General features: G+C 42.8%; 1 protein-coding gene across 7 annotated transcripts in view; it reads right to left on the bottom strand.

Annotated features, from left to right (window-relative positions):
- FAM118B (family with sequence similarity 118 member B) overlaps window positions 1–14072 on the bottom strand; it is a 33132-nt gene extending 19060 nt beyond the window's left edge. For 2 of the 7 annotated variants that reach the window (XM_061593026.1, XM_061593032.1), the window contains exons 1-2: window positions 13899–14072; window positions 11102–11151 (exon numbers count right to left, since the gene is read on the bottom strand). The gene's annotated coding sequence lies outside the window, so the exon portion shown is untranslated. Of the gene's footprint in view, window positions 1–11081; window positions 11152–13514; window positions 13794–13898 lie in introns of those variants that run through there. The other 5 variants (XM_061593028.1, XM_061593027.1, XM_061593030.1 and 2 more) reach the window with 5 other exon arrangements.
- Between the last annotated feature and the right edge of the window lie 482 nt (window positions 14073–14554).

Genomic DNA, 14554 nt, shown 5'->3' with positions numbered 1-14554 from the left:
AGTCCCAAAGGGCTCTGGTTTTTCTCTTTCTCTTTTTATATTTTGAACTCTGGATTCTCTCTGACTGTTTTGTGTATCGCCATGGAAATTTAGAGGGTTGTTAAGCAAGCGTTTCTGAGTTCAGGACTATAAGTTTTGCAAGGTTTTGTTTTGAAAGGAAGCACTCTCGTGGCTGTATAATGATAACCTGAAGGACTGAACTGGAACTTTAAACTCAAGGAAGGCTTTAAGGGATACCTGGAAAACTCACAGTTGACTATGGTCAGGTGCTCTCAAACAGCAGACCAAGAAACAATTCCCATCTCTTCCTTGACATGTGGTGGCCATAACAACTCAAGCCTTCTATTAGCACTTCATATACTAGAATCTTCATTGCAGGAAGTATTGATAATGAAGTATCAGACCCTCTCTAATGGGACACTGGCTGCATTCTGACAATCCTTCAAATCATGGTTGGATCATGAAAGTGCTGCACGTGTACACTTCTCATTCCTTGGCTTTCTTCTTGTACACTGGGCTTAATTCAATACTTCCTGCTTTAATCAAACCACAGTTTGCAGTTTATGTCCAAACTGGCAAACTATAGTCTGAGCGATCCTTCCCAGGTTTGCAAATCATAGGCTGCTCCACTAATTGGCATATAGGATTTCCCAATCCTGCATGGCCAGGTTGTAATAACGTACAAAAAAGAAGAACAGCCTGCTGGATAAGACTTAAGGCCCATCTAGTTCAGCATACTGTACACATGGTGGCCAGCCAAATTCCTATAATAAGGCCACAAGCAGAACATGAATGCAACAACACTCTCCAGACTAGTGCTCCTTAGCCACTGATATATTCAAAGACATACCACGTCAGACACTGGAGGTAGTACACTACCATTATAACTAGTAGCCATTTATAGCCTTATCCTCCATGAATTTATCTAAAACCATTTTAAAACCTTCCAAGTTGGTGGCTATTATTTTATCTCATGGCAGTGAATGCCATAGTTTTGTGTGAAGAACTTCCTATTGTCTGTGCTGAATCTTCCATCATTAAGCTTCATTAGATGACCCCAGGTTTTAGTAGTATTAGAGGGGGAGAGAAAAAATCTCCCTGTCTACTTCCTCCACTATTATATCCTCTCTTACACACCTTTTTTCCTAAACTAAAAAAGCTGCACCTTTTCCAAGTTGTTCCAGTCCTGTGATCATATTGGTAGCCATTTTCTGAACCTTTTCCAGTTCTGCAATTCCAGTTATTTTGAAGGGAGGCAACCAGAACTGCACAGTTTTGCAAGTTCACTCATACCACAGATTTGTATAGAGGCATTATGATATTGGCAGTTTTATTTTAAACCCCTTTCCTAACGATTCCTAGCATAGAACTGGCTTTTTTTCCACAGCTGCCACACACTGGGTTGACTTCTTCACCAAGCTGTCTACCTCAACTCCAAGATCTCTTTCCTTGTCAGTCATAGTCAGTTCAGGCCCAATAAATCATCTATGTGAAGTTGGCCGGGGGGGGGGGAGAAAGAATTGTGCCAACCTGCATTATTTTACACTTGCTTACATTGAACTGCATTTTCCATTTTACTGCCCATTCAGCCAGTTTTGAGAGATCCCTCTGGAGTTCCTCACAATCCCATTTTTTTACCACCCTGAACAATTTGGTGTTATCAGCAAACTAGGCCACTTCATTGCTCACTCCTACCTCTAGCAGATCATTAATGAACAAGCGAAACTGCACCAGTTCCAATGAGGATCCTTGGAAAATTCTATTTTCTACATCCCTCCATTGTGATAACTCTCCATATATTCCTATTATATGCTTAAGAACATAACAAGAGTCTGCTGGATCAGGCCAGTGGCCCATCTAGCCCACCATCCTGTTCTCATAGTGGCCAACCAGATGCCTGCAGGAAGCCTGCAAACAGGACCTGAGTATAACAGCACTCTCCTCTCCTGCAGTTTCCAGCAATTGGTATTCAGAAGCATATTGCCTCTCAGCAGTGATAGAACATAGCCATTAATATGCCTCATCCCCCATTAATTTGCTTCCAGTTCTTTAACCAGTTACCAATCCATTAAAGGACTTGCTTACTTTAAAAGACTTTATTAAAAACTTTTTGAGAGTCGAAGCACACAATGTCTTCTGGATCACCCATCTAGAATGAGGTGGTAGAACAGACGGTACTACTTCAGACTGTAAATGGGAGGTGCCACATTTCAGTGCTCCGTGTAAATGTCGCCCTGGACTTCCTTGGGAGGAAGGGCGGGATCTAAATGTAATAAATAACAAATATTCCCTACTTTTTTCTTTTTTTAAAAAAAAAGCAAGCACAATAGGGAGAAAGATTGTAGCATAGCTTACCTCTCCGCTGCACCAATCTGCTCTACTTGAGGGAGATTTCTCCCAAGAATGCAGTCTTCAATGACAACTGTCTATTCTACTCCTTCAGGAGTCTAACCCTTACATATGGCAGCATGTGTAGAATAGACTTATGGGCAAGTTGAATGGATCAAAAGTCTCCCTTCTGCACATCTGTCCAAAGAGCGCGATCCTTGTCCTCCTTTATATCCGGCTACCCATCAGTCAAGGCTATTATTGGCAAAGGATTACTGCGGTTAAGAAGCTCTTAATTCTTGTGTCAAGAAACTCAACTCTCCAAGGTGGTTGCCAGGGGAGAAAAGGCTGCTCTTTGGGCAAGCAGAGAATGGGGCAGATTGCGTGAGAAGGATCAGCTCCTCAACCAGGTCACGTGTCGCTGAAATTATACTGAGACCAAACACACTTCTTTCCCGAGAATACTGGGGAAACAAAGCAAGTTTTCAAGAGCCAGTGGCCGCTCAGCAAAGAAAAACAACACAGCAAAGGTTCATTACACTTCTCCCTGAAAGGTTTTGGCCTATCCCTCCTTTCCCACGGACCTCCTGCTAACTGAAGTTATCTTGAAGACTGAGGCATCGAAGTTTGCTTGCTCACTTCTATTGTAAGAGCTTATTACACAGGCACATCTACATCATACATTTGAAGCACATTTAAAGTACGTGGCTTCTCACAAAGAATCCTGGGAACTGTAGTTTGTTAAGGGTGCAGGGAACTGTAGCTCTGTGAGGGGCAAAACTACAGTTCCCATCATTCTTTGGGGGAAGCCATGAGTTTTAAATGTGCTTTAAATGTATGCTGTAGATGTGACCACATGTTGTTTCACAAGATCATTTCCCCTCATATAACCTTCTCAGTTGCTACAATGATGTATCTGTGTATCCAGAGTTGGCCTTCTCCATAGTGCCAGCCAGGCTCTGAAACATTCAGACTAGTATCCAATGGCAGTCCTATTCAGAGTAGCCTCACTTACATTAATAGACATGGGCCATTATTTCAGTGGGTCTACTCTGAGTATAAGTTAGTTAGATACGACTCCCAAGGTCCCTTGGAGGGCCATCTTTTCAGCACAAAGTCAAATAAGTTTTATTTAGGTGAGCATTCAGAGAGGGAAGAAAAGGAAACTCTTGATTACTTTTCTGCTGCTGTTAACTGAATGCAGGGATGGAGAACCAGTGACCCTCCAAAAGTTGTTGGACTACAGCTCCCATCATCCTTGGCCATTGGGCACGCTGGCTTGGAGGGAGAGATTTGAGTCCAATCATCAACAACATCTTGAGAGCTACAGGTTCCTCATCCTTCATCTAATGTGTTTTATTTGGTATTATAGCTTTTACTTACTCCGTTTTTATTGTTTTAATCTATTTTGTTAGCTGTCCTGATATTTCAGGCAGATAATGAGAACAGAAATGTTTTTAAATATGTGAATACATTTCAGAGGCTGTTGATTTTGGCCTATGCAGACATGGCACTTAACCAGAGCTTGTTTTCCTTCACCATGGTTAAGGATTGCCTTTAAATGCCTTAACCTATGGTTAAGAACTGCCACAAACTAACTTGCAATACCATGCTCTAAAGTGGGTTTACAAGTTGTGATTGGTGCTCACCACTGAACAAACCACTGTATCTGTGCTGAACAAACCATAGTTAAAGCAGTTTCTCTGCCTCTCTAGCCTCCCTACTTGCTAAGGGACAAGCAACTCTCTGGGCTGAGGACTTAGCTTGGCAAGTTAAATTGTGGTTTCATTGTACTTTGGGTGGGGTTTTAACCAGGGTTAATGCTACAAACCATGGTTAAGCTTTATTTCTGACCTGGGCCCCAGGGTTCTTATCTAGCAATTCTGTTTTACACAAGCCCAGTTCATGCATTCAAAATAGTATAAGCTGCCTTATACAGAGACAGACGATACTGAGCTAGATGGACTGGCAGTGTGCTTAGAAGCCTTCCTGCATCTTCAGAGTTCCTGATACCAAGGAGGCCTCTACGCAAGTTTAGCCAAATGCTTAGCCTTCAGACCTCCCCACTCAACATGATTAGGTTGGGGTGGAAGGGTGGGGCCAGGAACACAGGAAGCAGTTTTATACTGGACCAGACCATTGGTCCGTGTAGCTCAGTTTTGTTTACATCACTATTCTTCAACCTTGGGCCCCCAGATGTTGTTGAACTACAACTCCCATCAACCCCAGCCAGCTTGGCCAATGGCCAAGGAAGATGGGAGTTGTAGTCCAACAACATGTGGCGACCCAAGGCTGAAGAACAGTGGTCTACACTGACTGGCAACAGCTCTCCAGGATTTCAGACAGGGGACATTCTCAGCCCCACCTGGAGATGACAGGGACTGAACCTGAGACCCTCTGCATGGAAAATAGATACTCTACCACTGCGCTATGACCCTTCCTCAAGGCCGTAGCTCAGTGATAAGGGGCTGAGGCAGCTTGCCCACTTTCCCTGAGCACTTTATGCCTGCAACGTGCCTATATTCTTCTGTACAATTGAAAACAGATAAAAAAAGATCCCAGGATGTTTCCGCAACATTTTATTACTTATTCTCTCAAGTCGTTCCCAGGTTGCTGGTGTTTTCAGTGTATTCTGCAATTCATTTACCTGTGAAGAGCTGAAGTACCTGAATATATTTCCCTGTGTATTTATTTATTTTACTTATTTCATTAAACTTATAGACTGCCCCATAGCCAAAGCTCTCTGGGTGGTTTACAAGAACAAGAACAACATCAGAAATACAATATACATATAACAATATAAAACATTAAAATTTAAAATGTTAAGATTAAAACAGTTCCAACATATACTAACTAATTAAAATGCCTGGGTGAAGAGAAAAGTTTTAACCTGGCGCCGAAAAGATAGTAATGTTGGCGTCAGGCATATTTCCTCAGGGAGGTTGTTCCACAGTTCGGGGGCCACCACTGAAAAAGCCCTTTTTCGTGTTGCTGCTCTCTGAGCTTCCCTATGGGTAGGCACTCGGAGGAGGGTCTTCGTTGATGAGCGGAGTGTACGGGCAGGTTCATATCGGGGGAGGCGTTCCAACAGGTATTGTGGTCCTGTGCCGTGTAGGGCTTTGTAGGTTAGAACCAGCACTTTGAACCTGGCCCGGAAACATATAGGTAGCCAATGCAAGCAGGCCAGAACAGGTGTTATATGGTCGGACCGTCTGGTCCCCGTTAACAGTCTGGCCGCTGCATTCTGCACAAGCTGCAGTTTCCGAACCGTCTTCAAAGGCAGCCCCACGTAGAGTGCATTGCAGTAATCTAGTTTCGAGGTTACCAGCGCATGAACTACTGAAGCGAGGTTCTCCCTGTCCAGATAGGGGCGTAGTTGGGCCACTAGCCTGAGTTGGTAAAAAGCACCCTTTGCCACCGAGGCTATCTGAGCCTCGAGTGACAGGGATGATTCCAGAAGGACTCCCAAACTACGAACCTGCTCCTTCAGGGGGAGTGCAACCCCATCCAGAACAGGTCGAACATCCACCAACCGGTCAGGAGAACCACCCACCAGCAGCATCTCAGTCTTGTCTGGATTAAGCCTCAGTTTGTTAGCTCTCATCCAGTCCATTGTCGCAGCTAGGCATCGGTTCAGCACATCGACAGACTCACCTGTAGAAGATGAAAAGGAGAAATAGAGCTGCGTGTCATCAGCATACTGATGGCAACGCACTCCAAAGCTCCTGATGACCGCACCCAGTGGCTTCATATAGATATTAAAAAGCATGGGGGACAGAACTGACCCCTGCGGAACCCCATACTGGAGGTCCCAGGGTGCCGAGTAATGCTCCCCAAGCGCTACCCTCTGGAGATGGCCCACCAAGTAGGAGCGGAACCACTGCCACGCAATACCGCCCACTCCCAAATCAGTGAGTCGGCCCAGAAGGATACCATGGTCGATGGTATCAAAAGCCGCTGAGAGATCAAGGAGAATCAGCAGAGTCACACTCCCCCTGTCTGTCTCCCGACAAAGGTCATCATACAGTGCGACCAAGGCTGTCTCCGTGCCAAAACCGGGTCTAAAGCCGGACTGAAATGGATCCAGAAAATCGGTTTCATCCAAGAGTGTCTGGAGCTGGTTTGCAACCACTTGTTCCAGGACCTTGCCCAGGAATGGAACATTAGCTACTGGCCTATAGTTGTTAAAATTTTCCGGGTCTAAAGATGGTTTCTTCAGAAGTGGTCTTACTGTCGCCTCTTTCAGGCGACCAGGGACCACTCCCTCTCGCAGTGAAGCGTTAATCACTGCCCTGGCCCAGCCGGCTGTTCCAGTCCTGCTAGCTTTATTAGCCAAGAAGGGCAAGGGTCCAGGTGAATTAAAGAGCCCTTGATTTTGCAGAGAAGGGGCATGTTTCCCTCCCCTTCAGGTCACTTCAACCTCTGGCTTGCCCCTTGAAACTTAGGCCCCATCTGCCCTATACATTTAAAGCAGTATCATACCACTTTAAACTGCGCCATGGTCTCCCCCAAAGAATGTAGCAGAAAGAGTGCTAGATTTTGCTCGGGGAGACCTGGGTTCTGATCCTTGTTGAACTACAAAATGCCCTGGATAAGCTCAAACAAGTCACACTCTCAAATGAAACTATCTCACAGAGTTGTTGGGAGGATAAAATGGGACAGACCCATTTTTGCCACTCTGTACTACCTGGAGAGTGGGTGGGGTCCAAATGCGATAAACAAATGGATAAATGCCCCAGGAAATTTGACTCTGTATACAAGCTTATACATTCTTATCACACCATTATTGTTATTATTAGTGTCAATAGGAAGATAAAACTTTTTCTCATACATTTGTTCACAGCTGTATGAGGTCATGGGATTAGACTCTTTATGACAGGGGGATCTATGCAAAAAGTTTGGGACAACAAGGAAATAACTTGCAGAAACTAAAAAGTGAGGCTGCTTTAAACAAGCCAAAACATGAAGCAAACTTGATAAAAGAGATTATATTCTACACAACCAGAAGAAACAGCATATTATTTCCCAGCCACAAAAGTAAGTTTACCGGAAGCCAAGTAGATTTCTAAGAATCCATAATTGGCCTTGAAGCCGATACAAATGAGGAAATTATAGCCAGCATGGATTTTTCACATTCCACCATGTTAAATTGAAAATACCTCCCATGCCATTCTGCTACTTGCCATAAACTCATTTCAAAACAAAATCGTACAAAGAGTATAGTCCTGAACTCAGAAACGTTCGCCTAAAAACCCTCTATGTTTTCATGGTGATACACAAAACACTCAAAGAGAATTCAGAGTTCAAAGTGTAAAATGAAGAAAAAAATCCAGACCCTTTGACTTTTTTCAGTCAGTGTCTCATAATTTGTTGAAATTAAAAATCAGCCATGTTCACAAAGTACCTGTAATCCTGTTACTGACCTTGCCCCAAACGCTGACCTTCATCTTCTGCAGTTTAAAAGTAAAAAAAAAAAAAAGCATGGCTGATTTTTAATTAATTTCAGAAAATTAACATTGGAGTCTATGATAAGCACAGGCATGTTCAGTAAGAACCCAACTGTCAGTGTTCTAAAAGCCAGACTAACAGCTGTTTGGCTTGGCTAATCAGGGGGTCACATCCACACCAGACATTTATTCCACTTTAAACAGTCATGGCTTCCCCTAAAGAATCCTGGGAAGTGTAGTTTGTGATGGGTGCTGAGAGTTGCTAGGAGAAGCCCTATTCCCCTCACAGAACTACAATCCTCAGAATTCTCTAGGAAGAGGGACTGGCTGTTAAACCCCTCTGGCCACTGAAGCTCTGTCAGGGGAATAAGAGTCTCCTAACAACTCTCAGCAAGAAGCAAAGTAAACATATAAAAAAAATAATACTCCATCTTTGGAGATGCAGTCCTGATTGCAGGTGTTGCCACCACTCACCACATGCTCAGAGGCACATGTTATCAAGTTCTTCAAACTACACAGGAAGTAGTTTGGACTATGAAAGACCCACCCAAATTGTGTTTGGATTTGTACTAATTTGTAGGGCAGTACAATACCTCAGAGAGGAGGTCAGGTCTCCTGCTCTGCTGGTGCATTTGCTATAGCTGCCCAATTTCCTTGCTTTTTAAAGTTTGATAGAAATATCTGTTGGCAGTAAGTATGTTCTTAAACTGCAAGGGGTTTTTGCCCATTAGTGAATAGTATTTAATGTCCAGAGAAAACAGAAATAAAAGGGAATATGCCCATGCGTAACTACACAAGCACACAAACAAGTTTAAGGGAATTGTGACTGTTATATGCACACACCTTAACCAGGAAGCAGATGAAAAGATTGGCATGGTACACTTCATAGTTAGAGAGGTGTGAATCTGTCAATTTCAGTTTCTCTCACTTTCTCATTTTTTCCAATCTTCAGTTCAGTTCCCAATATTTCCACAATAGTTTACAACAGTCTGCAACTTTTTAAAAACTCCTCGTGAAAATACATCGGCATTTGAGCGCACAGTTCTCCTAGTGTATACATGTTCAAATGAAATTTCACCTAACATTAAGAGTTTTGCAAAGCAATTTTTTTTACTACAATAAGAACCTAAGAAGCCTGCAAGCAGGACTTGAGCACAACAGAGCTCACCTGCAGTTTCTAGCAACTGGTATTCAGAAGCATTACTGCCTCCAACAACGCATTTTTATATGTTATTTTCACAAATGTATGCATTTTAACACACACCTTACCCCAGTATATAGTTTTTTTTTTTACACATTACTTGACTGGAGAACTGTACTGCAAAATCCAGAGAAACGTGGATTTCAAAAGATAGCTGTGCTTTGGTTCACATATTATATTAGAAAGTGGGAATTAGGTAAGTTCACCATTAAATCGCAACTGAATCAAATCTCTCTGCTATCCCTATTCATAGTTCATACATACAAAGTGAGCTACTAAACACAAACAACAGACATGAGTCTACCAAGCACAGCTATGGGCAGTCTCCATTTATTTCAATGGTTCTTGTGTGGGAGCCTCTCACAAGATCCGTCTGAAACTAATACAGGAAAGCTCAGCAAGCATACATGGAAGGCTGACTTGTGAACATTTTCATAGAAAGGAACTCTAGAAATATCGCAAGTACAGCAAAACTGTGAACAAAGGTAACAGAAATGCTGAATGATCAAGAAGCACCTATAAGTCTGGCTACACTTAATGAACTTATCAGCTTTCGGCCACTTAGAGCTCAAACGCCTACATTTCAAAGGCTTGGGAGGCTGCTTACTTTATTACTAATTTGGTAGAAGGGAGCAGAGGCCAGTTCATCCAGGGTAAATGCTGTATTATGTCATGATCCTAGATGGCCATATGTGCAGGCAGGGTGGAAGCAAATGGAAAATATTTTGAATGGCTGCAGTAAAAACTATCACCCAGCTGAAGAGGAAAGCCAGTTTTAAAAGAAAACCAATTTGCCTCTTTTGCTGCAGAAAGCTTTCAAAACTAGGCAAATGTTTCTTGTCTTCCCAGACATTTGGCACATCCTGTGGCACAGCCACACTTTGTTCACTCCCTTTTTGCAGGGCTTCTGCATAATGTTGTGAACAAAACACCTCCCTGCATTTCCCCTTTTCAGCTTTCATTCCCACACGCGAAGGCTGTGAAAATCCAACTGTTAAGAACTCTCTGCCCACTAGCCATGCTGGCGAAGACTGAAGGGAGTTAGAGCCCAACAACATCTGGAGAGCCACAGGTTCCCCACCCCTGCCTTATAATCTAGTGCTGCCTTGTACTGGAAACTGGAATGAAAATTAATGTTCCTTCAGAATTTCTGGACAATCATAATTCAGCTGGACATCTAAAATACCTTGAAATGCCTCATACATTACATTACCCTATTGGCATTTGAAAAAAACACATCACAGAGAAGCAGATGAAAGCTGGCAAAGGCAATGTACCTTAACGTGGGCTAACTCAGTCAGGAGCCACACAGTGGTTTAAAATCTTACTTGGGTAGCCACCATCCTGCAATCTGTGATGTGGGTTTTCTTGGAAATTTTTGAACTGGACAATTTCCCTATGCAAATTAGGGTGATTTGCATTGGAAAACATTCTGATGCCCTTGAGAGTGATCTAACTGGACATATTTATGTTAGTTGCATTTAACAAGCAGCACTCAAAACTTTGAATCTGCCAATGTTGCCTAATATTGTATTTGCAATTTGCATCCATTCTTTGTTACTAATGAATTTATGAAAATTTTCTGCCCCGTATCATTGCCTGCAATAACTATCACTCTCAGGCAGGCTCTTGGTAATCTGGAGAAGTGGAGGTGGGACAGAGGAGAATGGATTTAATCGGATGTAGTGGGATACAGATAACTACCTCCTTATGCCATTACCGGAGACATAGGATAAGTTTTTATGCAGGTACTACTTAGTTCAGGGTGAGGAACTTGTGCCACTCCATATATTGGATTAAAACTCATCATTCTTGTTCATTGGCTGTGCTGGCTGGGGCTGATGGGGGAGTCTCTGATTTAGTTTGGAAGACCCCAAGATGCATGAGGAGCTTTCAGACTCACTCCTGTCCACTGCTACATTGCAGAGATGCACATCAGGGGGTAAAATTCTCTGGTCACTTGCTTACACATGTTTCCAAATATGAGTTGGGAAACAAAACATCTGAGACGCCCATCAGAAAAAGTGTTGCTTCTTTTCCAAAGCTGAAAGCTCCAGCTCATTTTCCTACATTTGTTTTAAAAATAAAATAAAAATAAAACTCACAAGTCCCAGCATACCTTTACCTTTCTAGGAGGAGAAGCTGTTCTCACAGGTAGATGAAGCTGGTGTTAAACTAGATTTTAAAAAAAGAAGAATGAATGAAAACATGTTCTTCATAATGAAGTCATTTTACTGCACTGAAACAATGATGGGAAGCATAAATCCAAACAAGGCCCTTTCCTCTCATTTCCACTAGGTTACTTGCATCTTTCCCATAGCAACTATTAATTCCTGTGCCAAAACACATTCATTTTTATAAAGCACCTTACCAGTTGGACAGAGAGTAGAAAGGCTTACATGGAGGAGAGGGTGAGTCACCCTGGCTTGCAAACAAATTCACAAAAGTTACTAGCACATTTGCTCATGGTAATCTACATTCAGGGTTTGTGTTACGCTGGTGGTCTCCCTGGTTACCTTTTACTCAGGTGGCAAGGCAAGTGGCTATTTACAAGCCTACATCTATCACATCTCCACCAGCGTTCTTTAGAAAGAACTATGGCCAAACTGAGGTTATCATACTTTGAAAACATAATGAGAAGACATGATTCACTAGAAAAGACAATAATGCTGAGAAAAACAGAAGGGAGTGGAAGAAGAGGAAGGCCAAACAAGAGATGGATTGAATCCATAAAGGAAGCCACAGACCTGAACTTACAAGATCTGAACAGGGTGGTTCATGACAGATGCTCTTGAAGGTCACTGATTCATAGGGTCGCCATAAGTCTTAATCGACTTGAAGGCACATAACAACAATACCAACATGGCCATCTGAGCAGGACTCAGATGGACATGCTTATCCACATTTATCTGCGTATTTGTGGTTTCTTACAGAGAGCAAATGTGGGGCAAGACTAGGGGAGAGAAGGAAGCCTAAAGTTTTGGATCGACCTGTGAGGACAGATCAGTGGTAGAGCATCTGCCTTCCTTGCAGAAGGTCCCAGATTCAATCTCCAGCATTATTATTAAATTAATTACCCACCCTTCACCAGCAGGTACCTTGGCGTACTTGAAGTATGGCTGGGAGAGACCCCCGCCTGAAACCCTAGAGAGCTGCTGCCAGTCAGAACAGATAATACTGAGCTAGATGAACTGTTGATCTGAATTGGCATATGTCATCTTTCTATGTTCCTAAGCTACACAGGAAATGGATTGGCCTCTGAAAGACCAACCCAAATTATGTTTGCATTTTGACAAATTTGTAGGGCAGTACAATATCAGAGAGGCGGTCAGATCTCCTGCTTCCCTGGTACATTGTCTATAACTGCCCAATTTTCCTGCTTTTTAAAGTTTGATAGAAATATTTGTGGGCTACAGGTACGTTCTTACACCACAAGGGGTTTTTGCCTATTAGTGATTTTCTCTGCTTTTTAATCTGGGAGGTAAGAAATGGGATCCTATGCAAGTTTGCAAAGAATGGATTGATCATTTGCATGCTAATTGAGTTAAATGGGATTTACTCCCCTGCAATCATGCTTAGGATAGGTGAAACTGACCATGGGGGGACAGAGAGTCAAGGAGGAGGAGAAGGAGGAAGAGGGGGAGCTGGCTGGGCACTGGGCAGAGGGAAAGCCCCTTTCCCTTCCAAAAGGAAAACATTGTTCACAATATCATTATTTTAGGGGGTTTCCCTACCTTTTTATTCTACAGCTGACAGGTGTAGTCTCCCACCCAAATTTAAACCAAAGCTGTTCCTGGCCACATCCACACCAGACATTTATTACACTTTAAACAGTCATGGCTTCCCCCAAACAATCCTGGGAACTATACTGTAGTTTGTAAAACAACTCTGAAAATTGTGCCTCTGTGAGTATAGAGATCTCCGAACACCTCTCTGCACCCTTAATAAACTACAGTCCCCAGGATTCGTTAGAGGAAGCCATGTCTGTTCAAATTGGAAAACAGGCTAGGATCCTCAAAGGCTTCATTTAAGCCATGAATGTGATGCTAAATGGGTCCCTGAGCACACACGGAAAGCTTGCAATGACAAACCACAAAGGACACAACTTGATGGTTTACCAGTCTGTCTCCCTGCACTTTATTGTTATTATTATAATAAAATATGGAAGGATGTGAACACTACAACAATTAAGGATTGGATGTATAAGCTTTGAAATATATAGAAAAAGATTGCGGCTTAAATCATGGGTTGATCGCAATCTATTGCATAAATTCCAAAATAAATTGTGTGTATTTATCCAGAGAGACTCGACAGACCTATGCTTGGAAAATACAGTTATAGGAAAATGCTGCACTATAATGTAACACAATGCTATTTTATATTAAGTATCAATTAAATGCAAAAGAAAACAGAAATATCCTACAAACCAGTTAAGGTGCCAGTATTCAGACTGAAACTAGTTTAGGATACAGCCCCAAACGCCCCAAACGCACTTAAGTGGAAGTAAAGCTCGGGGGGGAATTAAAGAATTAAGCTACCTTCGGAGTAAGTACATTTAGGATGGAGATGTTAGGATCAGCCTGAAGGCGAATGGAGCTAAGCACACCAATATCAGATTATAGGGGATCAGCAAAAAAGATCAAATATTAATTGGATTTTAAGAGATCAGGCTACTGCATTTCAGCTTCAGGAAGAAGCCAAGCGGGCGAACACAATCCATACAACAGAAACCTTTGTAAAGCGTCCCTGCCAGCCTCTGTTAGGATTCTGGAAGAAACTATTGTTAGCAGCCGACCTAGCAACAGCGTTTCCTCCTTTACCCGCTGAAACTGACCAAACCCCTCGTGGGCTACCTCAGTGAGCACGTCGGTTTCCTGCCCCCTCCCCTTCAAGACTTTAGATCGAAAGGCAAAAAGACTTACCTTCCAAGACGATGTAATCGGCAAGAGCAGCAAAACAACAGGCAGGAAGCAACAGCATCTCTCTGCCTCTCTCTTGTTCTCCCCCTAAGCACAAAAGAAATGGGGCTAGAGCGTCCTTTCCCTTCTGCCGGCCTTTATCTTCTGTACTTCCTTTCTTTCTTTTCGTTGATCGGAAGCAGCAATTCAGGCTGTTTGGTGTGAAGAAACATAGACATAGGAAAAGTGAAGAGTGACAATCCAATTGTGTGAAGACGAAATATCCTGATTCCTCTTTTTAAATATACTTTTTTTTCCTTCTCCAGAGAGGAAGTGAGAAATATGGGCGGCTAAAAATTGATGTTCAAATTGAACCCGGAATCTGAACATTGTGTGTGAGGATGGTTTAAAATAGCTATGTCTAGAGCCAGTGTGGTGTAGTGGTTAGGTGTTGGACTACGACCTGGGAGACGAGGGTTCGAATTCCCCACGTAGCCGTGAAGGTCACTGGGTGACCTTGGGCCAGTCACTGTCTCTTGGCCTCATGAAAACCCTCTTCATAGGGTCGCCATAAGTCGGAATCGACTTGAGGGCAGTACATCTATATCTCTATGGCTAGATAGACTATACAGTAGTCATCACAGTGTCCCCCCCCCCCCAAAAAAAGCAAAAGTAGGAGT

The sequence above is a fragment of the Rhineura floridana genome, chromosome 12 (assembly GCF_030035675.1).
Source record: "Rhineura floridana isolate rRhiFlo1 chromosome 12, rRhiFlo1.hap2, whole genome shotgun sequence".
Taxonomy (NCBI): domain Eukaryota; kingdom Metazoa; phylum Chordata; class Lepidosauria; order Squamata; family Rhineuridae; genus Rhineura; species Rhineura floridana.
Note: the sequence above shows the minus strand (reverse complement) of the source record. Positions and strands in the feature narration are given on the sequence as shown.